Genomic DNA, 5,493 nt, shown 5'->3' with positions numbered 1-5,493 from the left:
CCAGCCTCCTACAATGCAAAGCTCCTACTATACCACTTAGATCATTTGCACAATATCATAAGAAAACACAATACACAGAGTTACTAAAAATAAAGGCACTTTATTTTTATGACAATATGCCAAAGTATCTCAGTGAGTACCCTCAGTAAGAAGGTAAGTAATATACACAAGTTATATGTACACAAACCCAAAAATAGGTAAGTAAGAGTCAGAAAAGTAATGCAAACAGTGTAGAATTACAATAGGCTGCAATAGGGAAGCATAGGTATGGGGCAACACAAACCATATACTCCAAAAGTGAAACGGGAATCACGAATGGACCCCAAACCTATGGGAGCTTGTAAAGGGTCGCTGGGACTGTAAGAAAACAGTCAGGGTGTCCAAGATACCCCACCCCAAGACCCTGAAAAGTAGGAGTAAAGTACACCTACTAACCCAAAAGAGCACAATAGTCGTGATAGGGGGATTCTGCAAGAACAACAAACACCAGCAGTGCACTGACAACGGATTTCCAGACCTGAGGACCTGCAAGGCAAGGGGACCAAGTCCAATAGTCGCAACAGTGTCCAGGGGGGGCGGGAGCCCAGGAAACCCCGGATGAAGGTGCAAGGAAGCTGCCTCTGGATGGAAGAAGTTTGGAGTTCTGCAAGAAAGAAGAGGACTAGGAACTTCTCCTTTGGAGGGAAGATGTCCTGTGTCACGATGAAGCTTGCAGAGGTGTTCCTAAGCAGAAATACTGCAAACAAGCCTTGCTAGTTACAAGGGTCGTGGTAGAGGTTTTTGGCTGCTGCTGAGGACGAGGAAGGACCAGGATTTCGCCTTTTGGAGAAGGAGACAGAGGAGGCGCTCAGCAACTCAGAGAGCCCTCACAGAAGCAGGCAGCACCCGCAGAAGTACCCCAACAGGCACTTAGAAGATTAGTGAACCAGAGTCCACGCGAAGTTACGAAGAAGGGTCCCACGACGTCGGAGGCCAACTCAGAGGGTTGTGCACTGCAGGACGGAATGCTGGGGACCCAGGCTAGGCTGTGCACGAAGGAAATCCTGGAAGACTGCACAGGAGCAGCTGCAAATCACGCAGTACACAGCTTTGCAGTCTGGCGTGGGGAGGCAAGGACTTACCTCCACCAAACTTGGACTGAAGAGTCACTGGACTGTGGGAGTCACTTGGTCAGAGTTGCTGTGTTCCAGGGACCACGCTCGTCAGGATGAGAGGGGACCCAGAGGACTGGTGATGCAGTCTTTTGGTGCCTGCGTTATCAGGGGGAAGATTCCATCGACCCACTGGAGATTTCTTCAGAGCTTCTGGTGCAGGGTGAAGGCAGCCTACCCCAAGAGCATGAACCACCTGGAAACAGTAGAGAAAGCCGGCAGGATGAGGCTCTACAATGTTGCTGGTAGTCATCTTGCTACTTTGTTTCGGTTTTGCAGGCGTCCTGGAGCAGTCAGCGGTCGATCCTTGGTAGAAGTCGAAGAGGGAGATGCTGAGGAACTCTGATGAGCTCTTGCATTCGTTATCTAAAGAATTCCCCAAAGCAGAGACCCTAAATAGCCAGAAAATGAGGTTTGGCTACCAAGCAAGGAGGATTGGCTACCAAGAGAGGTAAGAGCCTGTCAGAAGGAGCCTCTGACGTCACCTGCTGGCACTGGCCACTCAGAGGAGTCCAGTGTGCCACAAACACCTGTTTCCAAAATGGCAAAGGTCTGGGACACACTGGAGGAGCTCTGGGCACCTTCCCTGGGAGGTGCAGGCCAGGGGGGTGGTTACTCCCCTTTCCTTTGTCCAGTTTTGTGCCAGAGCAGGGCTGGGGGATCCCTGAACCAGTGAAAACTGGCTTATGCAGAGATGGGCACTATCTGTGCCCATCAAAGCATTTCCAGAGGCTGGGGAAGGCTACTCCTCCCCAGCCTTCACACCTATTTCCAAAGGGAGAGGGTGTTACACCCTCTCTCAGAGGAAATCCTTTGTTCTGCCTTCCTGGGCCAGGGCTGCCCGGACCCCAGGAGGGCAGAAACCTGTCTGAGGGGTTGGCAGCAGCAGCAGCTGCAGTGGAAACCCCGGAAAGGAAGTTTGGTAGTACCCGGGTTCTGTAGTAGAGACCCAGGGGATCATGGAATTGTCCCCCCAATACCAGAATGGTATTGGGGTGACAATTCCATGATCTTAGACATGTTACATGGCCATGTTCGGCGTTACCATTGTGACGCTATACATAGGTAGTGACCTATGTATAGTGCACGCGTGTACTGGTGTCCCCGCACTCACAAAGTCCGGGGAATTTGCTCTGAACGATGTGGGGGCACCTTGGCTAGTGCCAGGGTGCCCACACACTAAGTAACTTTGCACCCAACCTTCACCAGGTGAAGGTTAGACATATAGGTGACTTATAAGTTACTTAAGGGCAGTGGTAAATGGCTGTGAAATAACGTGGATGTTATTTCACTCAGGCTGCATTGGCAGGCCTGTGTAAGAATTGTCAGAGCTCCCTATGGGTGGTAATAGAAATGCTGCAGCCCATAGGGATCACCTGGGACCCCAATAACCTGGGTACCTCAGTACCATATACTAGGGAATTATATGGGTGTACCAGTATGCCAATGTGAATTGGCAAATTTAGTCACTAGCCGGTTAGTGACAAATTTGGAAAGCAGAGAGAGCATAACCACTGAGGTTCTGGTTAGCAGAGCCTCAGTGAGACAGTTAGTCATCACACAGGGAACACATACAGGGCACATACTTATGAGCACTGGGGACCTGCCTGGCAGGGTCCCAGTGACACATGGACTAAAACAACATATATACAGTGAAATATGGGGGTAACATGCCAGGCAAGATGGTACTTTCCTACACCCCAGCAGAGGGAGATTAAGTGATTTGCCCAGATCACAGTATGTCACGAAAACCCTGAGACTAGAACCTGGTTTCCCAGTTTCAAAAGTCAGCACTTCTGGCTCTGGCGCCACAAGAATGTAAGTGCATGGCCAAATAAGGAGAGCGGTGCACTGTTAGAGACGCTTTCACAACAAGAAACCACACAGATCCTTTTTGGCAACAATTGGGAAACTTAATTGTGCATGGAACAATTCAAATTGGAAAATAAAGCAAACAGCAGAGCATATGGCTCACTGCTTTTTTGGCAGTGAGACTAACGTCATTCAGAACTGTGGAGCGGGGATAAAGACCGAAAATAGCACAGAGCCAGATAGCAGTGAATTGACACGAGAGAAAAAGAAATACCGTGAGGGACAGGACCCCTGCAAGCTGTTTTGTTTGATGCTGCCATGGAGAAGGGACAGCCCTCACTGCAGATCATGGCCTCTCTTGTTAAATAGGGGCTGAAACTGGATTGAAACATTTTGATAATTTTATATCACAAAGCTACGGTAACCCATCATGCACTCACTAGTGTGTGTAGAGCCTTCTCTTCTGTGCATTGCCCCACTTTGTAAATTTGTTGCAGCGTTTTTGCCAACCTAACGCCACATTAGTGTAAACAAAATGATGCTAATGTGGCACTAGGTGGCGCTAGGCCCTTCTTAAATTTGGGCCATCGCATCCATCGTTGGAAATCATTGCAGAGCCAAAAGCATAAATGAAGGGGATCAGAAGCGCTGCGCTGGCTGCAGCGGAGGAACAAGCCCATCAAGCAGGAGGGAGGAGGCAGCTGCAGGGGAGCCAGCGAGAGCAGGGGGAGGAGAATGAGCAGCGGCAGCAATAAGGAGAGGAAGACTGGCAGCCGTAAAGCAGGCGCCGCCCCGAGCAAGGGAAAGGAAACCGCACACTTGTGGGAAGTGATCATGAAAATAAAACAGGCCTCGAGTGAAGCGGGGATGAGGGAGTGCAGTAGCGGATGGATGACAAATTTGCGTTCCATTTTGACAGGAGCGACTCTGTTGCCATTCTGAACCTGAAAATTTGCTAAAGTTGACAAAACAAAGTAGTGCGCCAACAGACATATACATTAAGAACAGAGTAAGCATACATGTAACAGGGGTAGTCTCCATGGGAAGAAATCGAGCCATGAAAGGAGGGACAAATACAACTAAGTGACCAGGAAAAAACACACATTTAGGAGATTAAAAGCAACGGGCAACAATGAGTGTGCACTTACTCCACAGAGTAGATAAAAATGTCTCGAAGAGACAGCGCATGCGCTGCCTAGGCAAAACGTAAAAAGGGCAACAAGGATGACCTGCTGTTAAAGGCCCATTTCATTGATAGAATCAACATTGAGAGTAACTGGGAGAGCCCTGTTCAGTAGGTTAACTGTGTGGGCCAGTAAACATGAGCCTTTGTCCGATGTGTAACACAGCTTCCAGCCTGGGGAGGCCAAGGTCTTAATCTCTACCTACTTACAGCCAAGTACAGCAAGGCAAAGGCGGACTCCCTTCATTTGGGATTTATGGACTTCAGCTCAGCTTTGGACAAGGTTCACAGGACTAAGCTCTGAAACATATAGATTGTTGTGGGTTTTGATAAAATGCTGGTTACTTTTCTTACAGACTTGCATTGACCTTAAAGCTACTGTCCGTTATGGGCCCGCTGGGGAGTGTACATCTAAATGTTCCTTGAAACGAGGTGTTAGACAAGGCTGGATAATGCCACCATTTTTTTATTTGTTTTATATATAAATAACCTGAAAAGGGTCCTATGTGCAGAAGGACATGATCTACAAAGGGAGAACCGTTTCTACTTCCTCCTTGTCTCACGTTTCTTTTTTTGTTTTCTCTTCCACCATACTTTCTGCATCTCACTCTCTTGTTCTCTTTCTCTCATTTCTTTCTGTCAATTCAATTCATCGTTCATTACTCAAATTCACTATTGCTTTATCAGCAGGGCACAAGTCGGGGGAGGATGCAGTTTGATGGAGGCCCCCTACTATTTTTTTAGAAAAGGGACTCAGTTCCACCTTGCGCCCCAGTCTGCAACTGAGGGGTGTCACCTGGTGGATGGCACTGCAGTTTCTTGCATCTGCAAATACTGGCATCAAAGTGTTTGTAACTACCCGTCCCACCAGCATCGTCCCCTCTATTTGTGTGAATGACACAAGAGAGAAACAGAGAACATGACAAAATTAACCCTCCTTTTGCTTGATGCACTTTAAATGTGAAACACCTTTGTGATTTGGAGCTGGGTAAAGAACACCATCAGGAACCAAACACAAATTACCAGCACATTTTATTTATTTGCTGAAAGTTATTTACAAATATAATTATAACATTATTTTATGTTTCTTGTTTTCAAAATAGGCTGTCAGTCTTTTACGTGAGAATTGTTATAAGGGCCTGACATCACTTTTTGTGATGTCACTACATGTAACGTCATTGTGATTTGCATATGAGAAGTGGTCCCCTCCCTTTCTTCCTCACAACTTGTGCCCTGTTTATTGGCATGACGTTAGTCTACGGGTATTTAAAATAAATATATAAATTCACAGGTATTCAAGCCGTTCCTCTAGTGGTGTCACACACTGACAAGTATTTGGCTTCTTCT

This window comes from Pleurodeles waltl, unplaced genomic scaffold (assembly GCF_031143425.1).
Source record: "Pleurodeles waltl isolate 20211129_DDA unplaced genomic scaffold, aPleWal1.hap1.20221129 scaffold_37, whole genome shotgun sequence".
In the NCBI taxonomy this organism is placed as follows: Eukaryota; Metazoa; Chordata; class Amphibia; order Caudata; family Salamandridae; genus Pleurodeles; species Pleurodeles waltl.
The sequence above is the reverse complement of the archived record's forward strand: the minus strand, read 5'-3'. Positions refer to the sequence as shown.